Raw genomic sequence first — 17,046 nt, forward strand, 5'->3', positions numbered from 1 at the left:
AAAGGTTTGACAGTCACCAATAGTAGTGATCAAACCAGTATGTCCAAATCTTATTCCAGATATGACCACCTCCTCTCTCCTACTCCTTCCTGTGCTTCTCATTTCTCCTACCCTCCTTAAATTTTTATACAACCATCGTCCCCTCCTTTCTTCCTCCCACTTTTTTTTTTTTTTACCATGTTTCCTTTATTTCTTGCCTTATTATACTCGTTATCTCTGTCTGACAGAAGTTAATAGCCAGTTCAGTTAACCCCATGTTTTGTGGCTTTCTTCACAACTCTGTCGTTTCATTTCCTCTGACTCCATAGTGAGCTGGAATCCATAAAAAGCCAACTATAAGTCCCATCATGTGTATTTCGTTAAATGTTTGCTGAACCTCTGTTAGTACATCTGCTCTACTTTCTGAGTGGCTACACTGTAAACTGGCCAATGAAGAGCTTCAGTCTGAACAAATGCCTGATTGTAACGGTCACATGTCTTCTACCCACTGAACAGCTGACAGTACTGGAAGCATTTCTCCAGTGTGTACTGACGGTCCACCATTGATCCTTTTCAGGGACCACAAATGCTACCCCGGTTTGACTGGCTGTATTCTTTGATGCACCTGTATATATTTGTACATAATTATAATACTGATCAATGTAAGTCTGTACTGTATGTAAGTTTAAATTAAATTCCCTATTCTTGTTCTTCTTTTCGTGTAATGTGAAATCTACTGTGACATCAGAATATTTGGCTCCAGCTTATCCCAGGAACAACATTGGAGATTTGAGCGCAGTCCTAGGAACAGCTAGGATGCACAGGACCCTCAAGCCCCCAGGCCTCTGTTAGAGGACCTGAGCTTGAATGATAAACCACCTGCACGGGCAAGAGGGGAATTTATCATCTTTCTGTCTGGTTGTTTTTTTTTAACATCTATTTTTTATTATTTGTTAAGAGTGAGTACAAGAAAAAAATTATTATAATATGATGTGTTAAACTTGTTTAGATTATAGGAATAAGGAAGGATTTGTCTGTGTTTTAGTTTGGCTTAGCTGTAGCCTGAGAGTGTGTAATTGTTTAGAGAGAAAGGAATGTATGGACACTGGGGGTCTGCTGTCATAAATGGAGGCAGGAAGCTACAGTGTGGGGTTGCTGATGCTGATGCTTGTACCTTTAATAAAAACTCATAATTGTTATAAGTTAGAAGTAGGTTTGAAGGAGACTCTCCACATGCTTATCTGTAAATGTAAGACAACAAGAGGCCACTGGCCCAGTGGATGCAGAGTGGGGGTCTCAGTGTTTGTAATATGTTAACTCTGTTTTGTGTGTTGTCTAAAGTAATCTGATGTAGCTTGGTGAGGAGATTACTTTTGACCGGCAGGAAGTCACAGAGACACACACACACAGTGCTTTAACTGTTACGCACCCACATGCACACTCACTCACGTGCACACACATACACACGGGTACGCGCACACACAGGCAAGAGTGAATTCTGGTCCACACTAGTTAGTGGTGGCAATGCCCCACCTCCTTATTTGCAAACCACGAAAAAAAAGTGAGCATGCACCAGGAGAGGAAGACTGTGTCCAAATTCAGGGGATTGATACTTCAAATGCCGTATTTGTAGGCAATTATGTCACAGTGATGCGATGAAGGCTTTTCAAAGTCGAAGAGTCCTCCAAATGTGGTGACGAACGTGTCCTACTTTTCCACAGATTTCAAGGATTGGTTGGGTGTGGGGCGGAAGGGGCTTGAGCACCCGTCCCTTTCCTGATGGGAGCCCAAAGTGCCCGTTTGTTGAGGCATTTTTTTTATGTGTGTGTACTTGTGGAGTCCTGTCTGTGCCCCTCAAAAATAATATTTAACTATCAATCCTAGTTTTTGCTAAATAAAAGGAAATGACTTGCATCAGTCACATGATCGCCATTAACCAATGGGTATTTTTGAAAATGCTGATTTTTCTATGTGTTTGCACCTTTCGTCCACACGAAAACGGCGTTTTTGGTCACTGAAAACGGAGATTTTTAAAAACTCCGGCCAGAGTGGATATTTTTGAAAACTCAGTTTTTGCATTTACGTGTGGACGAGAAAAACGGAGAAAACGCAGCGTCAAAGGTGTGCGCCTTTTTTGACGTCACACTGTGCGCCACGTTATTGTTTCGGTGAAATGAATTTCTACAATACTGTTACTGTTAATTGTACTCTCTGCAGTGTTTAAATGCTTACATATACACACAGTTACTGTCCCTCCACACATACGACTCGGTTCTGCTTCTATGCCCCAGCTTTGTTTACTTTTTCCCACTGAGGCTTCCAGACTTCTGATTGGCCAACATTTCTGCACGGTTAGGAATATTTTTGCACTGTTGCTTTGGCATGTTCATAGCAGCGTTTTCCTTCATTTCTGCCTTTACGTCTGGACGGGATTATTTTTTAAAACGAAAATGGAAAATCTCCGTTTTCAAAAATACCCGTATACGTGTGGACGTAGCCACAGACTGATGCGACAAAACCAGTAAGTAGGGGTACAGTGCACACTGTAGTCTACAGCACACAGTATTAGCTTATTACGTACACGTTGGTAAGTTGTCTTGTGGCAACTGACGAATTGAAACAATTGAGCGTGCTGTGTGTGCAACAGCGCGACACACATTACCTGTCCTTTTATTAACTGCACAAGTAGTGCTGGTCGTAGCTGCTGGCTAACTGGGTAAGGCTGTCATGGGTCTGTAGCTCTGTCAGCGTTTTATGGAACATATTTAGTTTTAAAGTAAGTTACAGGGCTTCTCCTGCCTTTCCGCGAGGGCTTGTATTTCACTAAAAGCTATCTAATATTCATGTCCACATAATTATGGATGATTATAATTAATATTATATATAATTAATATTTAAAAATCACACGCTGTATTTTAAAGAACATACATTAAGAAGCAGATCATATTAGATTTATATTTTAAATAAGACAAAATGCTGATTTTACAGCAGTAAAATGATTGTATCTCTACAGTTTAAACATGTAATAAGCTTTCTGCCTGCACAGAGTGAATAGTGAAACGAATACATCATGAATACAATATTTCATATTTATTACTTTCCCCCCCTCATTGCCTTATTATTGTAGCTCTAGTAATAAATAATAAGGGAAGGATTCTGGATCAGCACCATGATGCCCAAAGTATATCCAGTATTCTGAAGAAGGTCTAAAATGTCACTGTGTGTGTTTTATGTATATAGATTTTTAAAATTATTATTCATGATATAACATTGTCCAGACATGGCTGGTAAGGACATGGGGAGGAAACAGAGCTGTGTGAGGCTACTAAAGGCAGAGGATTCCTCAGCAGCTGGATTACAAAGAGCACAGGTAACATTAACACATGGACCAGTTGTTGGAGAGGTATTCCAGTATAAGAATAATAATAAGCACAACTGGAATGTTTTGCTGCTGTCACAATTTTTATTATAGATTAAGTGCAGGAGTTGTTAGGTGTGGATAATTACATAATAGTTTATTGCAATAGCAAGTTGTGCCTTGTTCTCAGATGGACACCAAGTGGAGAGTGATAGATGAGATGAGGGGATGTCATATACTGGCATGAATTCAAAATTCTGCTCCTCACATACAAGGTCTTAAATAATCAGGCTCCATCTTATCTTAATGACCTTGTAGTACCATATCACCTTATTAGAGCACTTCGCTCTCGCACTGCAGGCTTACTTGTTGTTCCTAGAGTATTTAAAAGTAGAATGGGAGGGAGAGCCTTCAGTTTTCAGGTCCCTCTTCTGTGGAACCAGCTTCCAGGTTGGATTTGGGAGACAGACACTATCTCTACTTTCAGTTCTGTTCTAGGATGCCCTCTGGACCTAGAGGTGGTGAGTGACAGGAGAATGGTGGCTAAGCTGTCATCCCTGTTAGACAACATCTCCCACCCCATGCAGGAGACTCTGACAGCTCTGAGCAGCTCCTTCAGTGGCTGCGGCACCTATGATGTGGGACGGAGAGATTTCGCAGGTCTTTCCTCCCCACTGCCATCAGACTCCACAGCACAAGAAAGACTTCAACTGACTAAGCACACACATCCACACATGTGCAATACTCTTTCTGGCATCGTTGTATTATACTCAATTCTATATAGCATTTGTAGTCTATTTTATTCGATTGTATGTAGTATTTTATTTCATTCTATTCTGATCCGTGTTAAGGACAGAATGAATGGGGCCATGTATCGTGAGATTTTGAGCCACAACCTCCTTCCATCAGTGAGAACTTTGAAGATGAAATGAGGCTGGGTGTTCCAACATGACAATGATCCAAAACACACCGCCTGGGCAACAAAGGAGTGGCTCCGTAAGAAGCATTTGAAAGTCCTGGAGTGGCCTAGCCAGTCTCCAGACCTCAACCCCATAGACAATCTGTGGCGGGAGTTGAAAGTCCGTGTTGCTCGGCGACAGCCCCAAAACATCACTGCTCTCGAGAAGATCTGCATGGAGGAATGGGCCAAAATACCAGCTACTGTGTGTGCAAACCTGGTAAAGACCTATAGTAAACGTTTGACCTCTGTTATTGCCAACAAAGGTTATGTTACAAAGTATTGAGTTGTATTTTTGTTATTGACCAAATACTTATTTTCCACCCTGATTTACCAATAAATTCTTTACAAATCCTACCATGTGGATTCATGTATTTTTTTTTCACATTCTGTCTCTCACAGTTGAAGTGTACATCTGGTGCAAATTACTGACCTCTGTCATCATTTTAAGTGGGGGAACTTGCACAATCGGTGGCTGACTAAATACTTTTTTTAGCCCCACTGTATTATTCCAGTGTTTTTTCTCAAAATTTTCTATGCAACTTTGCACTGTCCATTGCTGTAACAAAAATTTCCCACACGAAGGATTAATAAAGGTTATCTTATTTTATGCAACCAAGACTACATATCTCCCGTACTGGCATCCTTACAGTGGCTGCCAGTTAGGTTTTGAATTAATTTTAACGTTTTATTATGTGTTTTTAAGGCGTTGCATGGGTTAGCACCCTCAAACCTTTCTGATCTTTTAAATTGGTTCGCTCCTGTAAGATCACTGAAGTCTGTGGATCAGATGCTCTTAGCTGTCCCAAGGTCCAGATTAAACACAGAGGATAAGAAAGGTCTGGCCTCTCTTATCTGGAAACAAAATTAACAAAATTCATTGAAAAACCTGTTGCAAAAATTCCTTTTTGTTTTGTTTTGTGAAGCTACAAACTGATGAACTAGATTACTGGTAGAATGATGTATAGAATGATTTAGAATGATGTTTTTTCTACAGTTGACAGGCTAACAAACCCTCCTGTGTCAGTGGCAGCTGAACTTCATTCGACCATGACCTGCAATGACTTTGCCAAATTCTTCACAGAAAAAATCCAAAAGATTAGACAAGCAATTGGTACATCAACAGCAGATTCAGGATATGTACTGTGTCCACCGAAAAACTGTTTAAACACCATGAAACAGTTTCACCCGATTAACAGCAAAGACCTGGAGGACATCTTAGGTCAACTGAACTCCTCCTCTTGCTGTTTAGATGTCCTGCCAACAGGTTTTTTCAAAAAGGTCTCAAAGACTTTAGAGTCAGACCTGTTACAGATCGTCAACTTTTTTTTATTATCAGGTGTGTTTCCAGAACCACTAAAAACTGCTGTAATCAAACCTATACTAAAAAAGGACAATCTTGACAAGACACAAATGAACAACTACAGGCCGATCTCAAATCTCCCATTTTTAAGTAAGATCATTGAAAAAGCAGTTTCTCAACAGCTCAGTTACTTCTTAAAACAGAATAACTGCTATGATGCCTTCCAGTCAGGTTTTAGACAGAACCACAGCACTGAAACTGCTCTGACCAAAGTGTTTAATGACATATGTCTGAACACAGACAGTGGAAAAATGTCAGTCTTAGTTTTACTGGATCTCAGTTCAGCATTTGATACAGTTGACCACAACATATTACTCAAATGACTGGAGAACTGGACAGGTCTTTCAGGAACTGTACTAAACTGGTTCAAAACATACTTAGAAAACAGGAAATACTTTGTATCAATAGGTAACTTCACATCTGAGCAGACAAGTATCACATGTGGAGTTCCCCAAGGTTCCATCTTGGGACCCCTTCTGTTTAACATTTACATGCTCCCACTGGCACAGATTATAAAGCACAACAAAATAAACTATCATAGCTATGCAGATGACACACAAATATATATCACAATGTCACCAGGAGACCGAGGCCCTGTACAGGCTCTTGGTAAATGCATTGAGGAAATTAATGACTGGTTGTGCCACAATTTTCTCCAGCTAAACAAAAACAAAAGTGAGGTAATAGTCTTTGGTGCCAAAGAAAAACGATTACAGGTCACCAGAGAACTTCAATCTATACACCTAAAAACCACCAACCAGGCGAGAAATTTGGGTGTAGTGATGGATGCAGCCCTACACTTAGAAAAACACATTAAGACAATAACAAAGTCAGCTTACTATCACCTCAAGAATATTTCAAGGATAAAAGATCTGATGTCTCAATAGGACCTGGAAAAACTAGTCCATGCATTCATCTTTAGTAGGCTTGATTACTGTAACAGCATCTTTACAGGTCTACCTAAAAAATCAGTCAGACAACTACAGCTCATTCAGAACTCTGCTGCTCGAGTCCTCACTAAGACCAAAAAAGTGGACCACATCAGTCCAGCTCTGAGGTCCTTACACTGGCTGCCTGTCCGTCAGAGGATAGACTTTAAAGTCCTGATGCTGGTCTATAACGCTCTGAATGGTTTAGTACCAAAATACATCAGTGACCCAGTATGAACCTTCCAGATCCCTCAGGTCATCTGGATCCATTTTTCTTTAAATCAGTTCCCAGAGTCAGAACCAGACACGGAGAAGCTGCATTCAGCTTTTATGCTCCTTATATCTGGAACAAACTCCCAGAAAGCCTCAGATCAGCTGAAACACTCAGTTTATTTAAATCCAGGTTGAAGACTCACCTGTTCTCAGCTGCATTTGAATAAAGCACCAAATCCACACTTTTAAGCTTAAATTTCAAAACTTACATTTTAACTACTGATTTTATCGACTGTTTTTTAATCAATTTTAAATCGTGCTTTTTATTTGTTTTTGTTTTTGAATGTCTCTGTAAAGCACTTTGAATGACCTTGTTGTGGAATTGGGCTATATAAATAAACTTGCCTTGCCTATAAATGAAACATGGTTTGCCCTCTTATGCATATTGTAAAGATGTATCATGACTAGTAATGTGGGATACCACTGATTTCATTTCTGATTCGATACCAAGTAAAATTCAGGCTGGTATCGATGATACTGAACCGATACTGATACTTTGTACAAAAAATTATTTTATTTATTGTATCTTCTATTGTATCTCCAATTTTAGCGTCATCATGATTACAGGACATCAGACTACTTGTTCTTATCACTTAATAATGCAGAAGTCATCATATAATAAAAAAACTGAAGTGGTGCGCTATTTGAACACCTTGCTGGTTATAACAGAGGTAGGTACGGGGTTATTTAAGGTCAAGGGTAATTCTTTCCAGGTGTTGCTGATGAGAAGGGGCAAACCATTTCCTACTGTGCTTAGCCTAGTTACTTGTTGTCTGTGTTTAAATGGAAATTTAAATGGACGTTGCAAAGGAAATAAATGCACCTTTAAGCCCCCTCCTTGATTCAGAGTCTTTCCCTTGTCATGTAAATGGTCTCCTTGACTCTGGTCTCAAACAGGCGTTCCTCGCTGTCCAGGATGTGTACCTGTGTTCCTGGAGGACAGGCGGGTCCATGGACCAGTCCACAGCTGAACACCGTACTTGGGTTCAACTTCCAGTGAAACTGAGGCCACAGCTTAGGACAATAGAAGATTGAAAAATGCTGCCTGGTCTAATGGGTCTCAATCTCTGCAACGTTCAGCTTTCAGAATTTGTCTTAAACAGCATAAAAGCATGGATCCATCCCACCTTGTATCAGGAAAACATTGATGAACTCTGAGCAAATGAAACCACAACTTTAAAAAATCAATTCCCAAAATTAATTGTTTCGACATCTTAAACACAAAATCATAAGTTTTAATACCTACAGCAAGTTTAAGGAAAAATAAAAGATTTTAAAGATCTTTCAACCTTTTCTTCTCAAATATAAAACAGCAGATGGAACTTACATGCATCTTTTATGGAATTGTCTAAAAATATCTAAATTCTGGCTCTGCATCAACAAGGAAATGAACTTGATACTAAACTGTAAGATCTGTAAAGATCCGGGTCAATTCTTACCACAGTTGCTGCCTCTGAATAAAAATCTGGACAAAAAGAGATCCACATTATTAAATAAGCTTATGTTTAATGTCAGGAGATGTGTTATTGAACTGGATTACGGAGCAGCCCCCTACTGTAACTCAGTGTTACAAGGAAATTTTTCATAACTTTCAGGTCAGATTTTTAATAAGCTGCAGGAACCCTGTTCAGTGTGAGTGGAGAGCAGCCAAGTCTCCTCCTCTGATAAACCTCCATCTGTGCCACTGAAAATAGTTCATCTGACTGTGACTGTAAACATGTTTCCATTTGTCACTTCAGCCTTTACTCTGAAATACAGGAAATGAAATCACAGCTCAAAATTCTTCATCCAACTGCTGGAACAAAGCGAACCACTCGACATGAACACTGAAGCAGAACAGTTTAGAAAGCTTAAAATGAGACTAGAGAACCATTTTCATTCATAGTTGCCTCATCAGATCTTTATAGGAGATTCACTCTGAACTCTGTGGAGCCTGATCTCAAGGGTTTTGAGTCTGACCCTGAAAGCAGAAGAGGATCTTTCTGTCTCTTCAGATTTACTGTGATGGGAGTGATTCCAGCCCCGAGTGATGACACTGATGTTTGCACAGAGCAGATAATTTAGTGAATGTTTGGGCACATTGGTAACAGTGAAACAGTTTATTAGTAACGTGGGATCGTTTGTGTCTGGAGTATGAACTGAGATTCCTGAAGCTCTTGTCACACTGGTCACAGCTGTAGTTTCCTTCCATGTGTGTACGTTCATGATAGTTACGATTAGCTGATTGTGAGAAGCTTTGGTCACAGTGTCTGCACTTGTATGGTTTCTCTCCTGTGTGGACTCGTTTGTGTGTTTTAAGCCCACCTGCAGCAATGAAAGATGACCCACACTGATCACAGATGTGCTTTTTTGTCCCGCTGTGAATGAGTTCATGTCGTTTTAATCCATTTGATGTGCTGAAGCTTCTCCCACATTCATTGCAGTATTTCAGTTTGTCTCCAGTGTGTTTACGTTGATGTATTTTCAGGGTTTCTTGCCGACTGAAAGCTTTGTGACAAAGGTCACAATGAAAGTCTTTCCCACCACCACAGTGATGACAGGGTTGAGAACTGGATCCATCTGTGTCGCTCTGCTTCTAAACAAAGACACAACGACAGTGTAAGTCAGTCCTTCAACATTTTTATCCTGAACGTCGCCTGAAATAAAGAGCAAATAAAAAACAAACAAAAATCATAACTGAAATGAAAATCTGAATAATCACTCAGAGCTGCTTTTTCATGCAGTAGAATTGCCGAAACATCAGAATCAGTGAGCTGCAAGCTTTCAGCCCCGACCATGTCCGTGCCGTCAGGGGAGAAAGGCGACATCTCACTGATTCTGATCTGCGAGTCGGCGCTTTGTGTTTACGTCTTTGTGCAGAATCCGTGTTCCTGCTCTCATTTACTGTTTGGTGGTTGTCGAAATTGTATGAGGTTTTACCAGAGATTCGGGCGTTTCGGGAAAAAATAAAATTATAATAAAAAATCGATTCAGGATTTTAATGAATCGATATCACGTTATCCATGCCAGACTCGATTTTAATCGGTAAATCGATTATCAAAACCCAACCCTAGCTAAGACAGTTTAATGAGCAGAGTTGTTCCAAACAGTCAGGCTAACATGACAAGATAAAAATATAAATACATACCTCACAGTAACTGCACTTGTAGAGTCTCTTTCTGGTGTGGATCTTTTGGTGTAGTCTCAGGTCATGTGGAGATTTAAAAGTCTTCTCACACAGGTCACATTTATAAGGTCTCTCCTCAGAGTGGGTAAACATGTGTTGTTGGAACTGCGTGTTGGTTGTAAACTGCTTGCCACACTTTTCACAGCAGTACACATCATGTCCGGTGTGAATGCGTAGGTGTATATTTCGGTACCCTATCTGACTGAAGGTTTTCCCACAAATGTCACAGCTGTATGCCTTAATTCCAGAGTGGGTAACTAGATGCCTCTGTAAGCTGCTACTGTGAGTAAAAGCTCTGCCACACTGATCACAGCTGTACGCTTTAACTCCACTGTGGATGACTTGGTGCTGTTTCAGAGCATCCTTCCAGGAAAAAGTCTTTCCACACAAGTCACAGCTGTACGGTCTCTCTCCAGTGTGGATGACCTGATGATGTTTTAGTGAATCCTTCCCAGTAAAATCCTTCCCACACTCGTCACAGGTGTATGTTTTCTCTCTCTTTCTTCTGTGAGGTTTGTCGGCCTCCTGAGAGCGCTGACTTCTCGCTCCATGTTGGTCCTGCAGTGACAGAGATACAAACAGAGGCAGTGAGTGAAATGCAGTCGTGGAACAAACTCAACCTTCAAACTCCATTAACACTAGTTTTAAACCTGAAGGTGGAGTGTGGCACCAAACACCTTAAAGGTCTCTTATCCCCACCTGCTGGTAGTTCTAACACATTACATCCAACCTGGTGTTAAAAATAATTCATGACTGTTCAAACACTCTAAAATCATTTTTCCTTATTTTCCTTACTTTTACTCCCCACATTAAAAAAAAGGACTTTCTACTCATTACATTTTCAAAACAGACTTTTTACTTTTGGTTTGAGGAATTTGAGGGGAGTTATTTCATCACTAAGGGCATCAAACTGATTTGAGCCTGAAAAGTAACACATGAAATAATCCTGATCGTGTACTAATCACCAGGGTATGAAACATAAAAAGAGATGAAAGAGGCAAAACTGTGAGTCATAGTCAGGAGTTAAAGTGAGACGTTGTTCTTCTTTCTTTTTTGCACAGCACCTGAACAAACAGGTAATTTCAAATGCAGCGTTTCTATCAACAAACATCAGCAAACACACAAACTGTTTGTGTGCAGTTTGTCTCACAGTGTGTTGCTGGCTAAAGGTCCAGCTGCTGCACATCACAGGGAGAGAAAAGGAAGAGAGCTAACTTCACTCAGAGATGGAGAAAGATAAGACACACAGGACAGGAGAGGAAGAAGAGAGGTTAGATTTAATCAATCAATCAAAGCTTTATTCACCACATGCAGGTTGCCTTGCAGTGAAATGGGACCCCCCCCGACCTTACACACACAACACAGACATTACATGGGGATACAAGTTGGAGATCGGTAGCGTTACAGAAAAACACTTAAATGTACACTACAATGGGAAAGTACAAGAGGAAAAAAAGAGACCTCTACTCGTGCTGTGCTTCCATGGTAGGACAGCATGAGAACAGGAAACAAAAAACTTCTCTGTACAAAAAGCACATAAATGTCCACAGCACAACTTTGTGAAAGACATGACAAGCCACAGGATTGGGTGAGGAGTGAGGAGTAATCCGAAGCGAACACAGCAGCCGCCCTGCACAGCGCTACCATTCCAGCACACAGACCCGCCGTGTTCCCCCGCAGGAAGCAGGAAACAGGAAACAAGCATCGAAGGCGTTTGGAAAGGGAGGGGGATGAGTGTGTGCTTATCAGTGTAAGTGTATGTGTGTGCGCGTGTCCAGAGTTCAGCTGAGACAGTGTCCTCCGCCCTATCAGGCTAAGTAAACAGTCTTCCAGCCAACCCAGGTGGCCTTGCATGGAATGGGAAGGAACAGACTAAACACAGTCGTTATCAGGGTGTTTTGTTCGGCTCCAGCCTTGAGGCCGCAGCTGGCGCCGAAGGGGTAGCTGCATGAAGTGATGATGGTTTTTACTTTAGTGCGAACAACTCATATGTATTTCAAAGCTGTTCCAACGCTGGTCTCTCAATCTCCCGTTGGAGAGGCGTGAGCTTCTCCATGATGTTATCCAAACTTACGCTCTGTGATGTTGTCATTCTTGTGGTCAAAGAGCAAGTTCTGAGAACTCACGACCGCAGTGCACTTCCCAAGATTTGATCCAATTTGCGCTCAAAGGTGTTATTGGAGCTAGCCCCTCCAGATGTAATCCAGTTTTTCACTCAGAGGTCTTGTTCTGAGTATTCACGGCAGCCATGCGTTCTCCAAGATCTTCTCCGTGCTGCACTCAATGAGCCCATTTTGAGAAACTCACGCCTCGTCCCATCATTTCAATCCCAGCGGGCAGCCTTGTGGGGGTTTGAACAGCCAGTTCCACTTCCTTAATTCTGCGATAAGTCAGGGCCAAGCCAGCTCCAATCAGCAAGAACCCTGTTATCATGGTTCCGAATAGGTAGATATCTTAAGCACTCAGGCTCACCCGAGCCCAGACTTCTTGTTGAGAAGGGGTGTCAATTGCATTCACAGACCAGTTGATCAAATCCATAATTCCTCAAAGGGAAGGACTGCTCAGTCGGATTTGATCAACTGGACATTAAAGCTTACATGTAAGTCCTCATGTGTTGAAATCAGATATTGGGTCTGTACATGTGACATTGTGTTTTTTCAGGTTGTGAAAGATGCTGCAAAACAATCTGAGGCAGATTAACTGTGTTATTTAAAGACTGCATGAAGATCCTCTGCAGGTTAGTGCAGGATAAACAGGTTCGTTTGCTGAACTGTGATGGATTTAAAGTAAAGAACAGTGTGTGACTGGTGCACAGTGACTGTGGTGCTCATGTCACAGTTAGATTACATCAAGTGTAGCAGAGATTCATTTAAACTGAAGCTCATGATGCTGACATTCATTCACTGAGTTCCACCTTCATACCAACAGTATAGTGTCTAATATAAAGACAGTGTACTGTCAGTGTAGAGGATGGAAATCAGCCAGGACAGCTCATGAAACATCTGCTGACATCTGGTTGAATTCAGTTGTGTACATCCACAGAGAGCAGCAGGTCAGCTGATCACAGCCTGTAATTTAAGAAAATCTACTGGAGCTCTCAATAGAAATTATTGTGAGCTGTGATTCTTTTCCCCACGCTGAGCCACTACAGCTGATTTTAGGGTTCCCACCTGCTCAATCCCACTTTAACCTCTTCCCTGCTCATGTTCCTGTTTAGAGGCAAAGTCACCCTCTACAATGTAGGCAACAGAAAATACACACATGTTTTATTTTCCTTCATTTTCTAATTAACTGATTCAAACATCCATCCATCCATTCGCTTCCGCTTATCCTTTTCAGGGTCGCGGGGGGCGCTGGAGCCTATCCCAGCTGTCATAGGGCGAGAGGCGGGGTACACCCTGGACAGGTCGCCAGTCTGTCGCAGGGCCAACACACAGGGACAGACAACCATTCACTCACACATTCACACCTGATTCAAACAGAGAACCTTTATTAGAAATAAATAGTTTGTACTTCATTTACTAATCTTATCTTATTATTACATTAATAAAGCACAAGGTTCAGTTAACTTTGGATAAAAACATGTGGTTAAAATGTTCTTCAAGGAGCTACTTTTACTTGTTTACTCTGATTACATTTCAGAGCCTGTACTTTTTCACTGGTACTTAAATAAAGAAGGTGAATGAATACTTTTACTGAAGTATTTATAACACTAATATCTGTACTTCTACTTAAGTATAGAGTAAATGTACTTTTGCCTCCTCTGATCATTTCTATAATATTATTTATATCAGTGATGGCCAAATGAAGCTTTCTGAAACACTGAAGCTTGTATTGAAAAAGGTTTATTACTCAAAGCTTTTCAACACAGTCCTCTTTGGTGACATCTGCTGGCCAAAAATGTGAAGAGCAGCTTGAATCTACAAATTATAATATAGAGCTTCATTATAATTGCCCACTCTACAGAGCTCAGCTGACAGCTTCTGTCTGATATCGGGCTGCTGTTGTGGTGCTTTGAACGTGTATTTTTTGGGGTCATGAAAAAACTGTTAGGTTTAATGTATGTGTTGTAGGTTGCCATTTAAAAAGCTACACAATGCCATTTAGAAAGCTAGAATGCTTCTGTTTGCTATCTAGGTAACCTACGCATATGACTACATGCATGACATTGATAAGGGGAACAAGCAGCCTTGAGAAGAACAGATTCTACCAACAACAATCTGGGACAGCTGCACTCTCATCATATAACCACACACAATGTATAATCACACTTGCACAGCACAATCACTTTATAACCAGTTATAGTAGTTTCTCATAGGTAAAACAGCAACAAGCTTTATGCTTCATGTGTGTAACCAATAAAAACAACCTGCAGGGGGAAAGCAAGTTGAAGTGGGTTGGAGACAACTGCTTCCCCCTCGCGAGTGAAAACTTGAGCTCTGTGTGACCTCGTTCCTGAGTGAGTTTCTGTTTATCCAGCAGTATCAGGGGTAAAACTCTGACAAATGTCCATTTGATTATTAATAATGTTGATGAATAAACCTTCCTTATTTTAACATGTGCTGTGGTCTCTAAAAAAACAACATAATATACAACACAGTCATATAACAGGTTGTGAGGATGAGAGTTTTAGACGTGACTGATTATTTGGTGAAACTGTGATATTTTCCTCACCTTCTGTGTTGAGCTCATTGTTTCCTCTGTAGTGACTCAGCTGAGTCCAGATGGCTGAAAATGTTCCTCTGCTGCTCCGTCAGACTCTTCTCCTCCTGCTGATCAGCTGGGACACAAAACAGATCTTTGTTAGGCTCCACACTGCACTGAAGAGTCAAAGTGTCTCATATGTTCATCTGACAACACAAAGTACAAATTTCACTCTGATTGCTTGTAGAAATCTTGTGAGACGTGTTGTGCTGCAAAGTGAGGAAACTCTCTCACTCACTTATACTTCAGGAGGAACTTTGTGACATTGGCTCTAATATTCTAAGCAGCCCTTTACTATGACAGGGCCAGAAAGTCCTATTTGAAGGTTTGGGAGAAGGACCGTGTTAAAGGTGGATTGGGGTTTATACACTTTGTTATGATACAGGTAAGGCTGTAAGAGCCTGAGAAGGTGTCCTGAATGAAGCTCTAAAACCAGTTTTCAGCTAACGACTCTGCTTCAGTCTGGAAAACAGCAACTACAAGTTTAAAGACTCCATCAACAATTCACACCCAGCAACAGCCTGAACAGCTCCTCCTGTGGTTTCCACAAACAGGGACAGACCTGTCACTCCCCCACCCCACACTTTCAACTGCTTCAGCCCCCCAGTCCCACCACCTCCACCACTCCTAAAAGTTTGATTCTGTGCAGCCATTCCCCAACTGTCTGTGAACGGTACTGTCCTGATTCTTTGATGTTGGGCTGAGAACAAAAAAACATTACTCAGATCTTGTCCAGTCAACAACAATTATTTATTAAGCACATATGTGGGAGATGTACACGACACCACCCTCAGCGTAGTCCAGTAGATCTCAAAGAGGAAGCACTTCGATACACAGTTTTACATGTCAGGGTTCACGCCCCTTCATGCCTAAGCAGATAACATAACATGCACGATAGTTGTCTGCAACTCCTTTTATAGTATTGATGTTTGTTCCTCACTAACGGTTTCAGCACTCTCTCACCTCCATCTGTTTCCTGTTTCTCGTTGTGAGGCCCCATGATCGTATATGACACATCCTGAGTACATCCTGTTCATCCACAGCAGCTGACTAAAGACTAAATAATATTTTTTATGTTCTTGACATATCTGTTAATTCAGTCGAAGCTGGTCTCTATTTTGAAATCAGGTGTCCGCGCATCCTGCCGTAATACTTAGAATACAAAGGAAACACAAAACATGGTGGAGGCTGACTTGACTTTAATTCCCAAACTGGAGGCTGGGTTGACACCAGTAGCATGCTGAGCTAATGATTAGTTGGTGTTTTTCTCCAAACACTCTCTCACTCTTCTCTCAACGTGTTCACAATAAACTGTGAACAGACACCGAGGAGAGCAGCAGAAGACCTCATTCAGGAGCTAAACTCAACATGAACTGAACTCACAGTAAAGTTAGCTCGGTGCTTACCTTTAGATGAGCCCACAAACCGAGAGAAACTCCGCGATGAAGATGCAACTCTTTCCAAACACAGGAAACAGATCAGGGAGCAGAGACCCACGTGGTTCACGCTGATCTCAGCTACGATCCAGGAGACAAGGGTGGGCAGATCGATCCAGATATCGATCCAAACGCTGGTTTAGTTTGTTTTATCATCCAAATTCACTATTTTACTCACTTTGGATCAAGAGCGTAGATTTGGGATGGACGGAAGGGACATGTCCCCACCAATAATTTGATCTCTTTGAGTAAAGAAAAACAAAACCGATAGAAATTAAAAAAACAAACAAACAAACAACAAAACGATCTGTCAGCGTCTCGTTTCACTCACCCAGCGGTGCAGAAAGAGTTAAATTACGTTCTCTACTGGAGTCCTACGTCATGTGACAAATATGGCCAATGTGATTGGCTGAGCCTTTCAGGGAGGTCTGTTTAGTTTTAGCAGCGGCAAGCCTGCGCTGTGAGGAGGAGAGGAGGATGGCAGCAAAAAGATCCTGGATATAAGAAAGTATTTTTTTTAATGATGGGTAGATGAGGCCTCATGAAGCGTTTTAGCACAAACTGTATCCATGCTGTGTCGACACAGTTTTGCTGTTTTGCTCCATACTGGCACCTGCTGGACCTTAAATATCATTGCAGGCAACTGACTTGAGACTCACAACAGACACTGATTCAATGACCTAGTCATACTTATATACACTGTATACACTGTAAGGTATTGTACTTTCCATGGAATCATTTTACATCTATATTACAAATATTGTAGACATCTTTAAAACATATTATGAATGACATTAAGTGAAAATTAAAATGAAAGTATTGTGAATGTAATATTACCCATTTGACTCAGAGTTTATTTTAAATTTGTATTCAGAAAATT

General features: G+C 41.0%; 1 protein-coding gene and 1 pseudogene across 2 annotated transcripts in view; one reads left to right on the forward strand and one right to left on the reverse strand.

Moving 5' to 3' along the window:
- LOC146567608 (uncharacterized) overlaps positions 1-17,046 on the forward strand; it is a 130,843-nt gene that overhangs the window by 26,697 nt on the left and 87,100 nt on the right. The gene's annotated exons all lie outside the window — the stretch shown is intronic.
- On the reverse strand, positions 7,393-16,488 carry LOC146567610 (uncharacterized; annotated as a pseudogene). Its single transcript, XR_014893954.1, has 4 exons — positions 16,137-16,488; positions 14,701-14,806; positions 9,988-10,584; positions 7,393-9,435 (listed from the first exon to the last, which is right to left on the reverse strand). The product of XR_014893954.1 is annotated as an uncharacterized LOC146567610 (transcript).

This window comes from Mchenga conophoros, linkage group LG9 (assembly GCF_057382185.1).
Source record: "Mchenga conophoros isolate Kocher_MC1m ecotype Shallow Benthic linkage group LG9, M_conophoros_male_GT1.1, whole genome shotgun sequence".
Taxonomy (NCBI): domain Eukaryota; kingdom Metazoa; phylum Chordata; class Actinopteri; order Cichliformes; family Cichlidae; genus Mchenga; species Mchenga conophoros.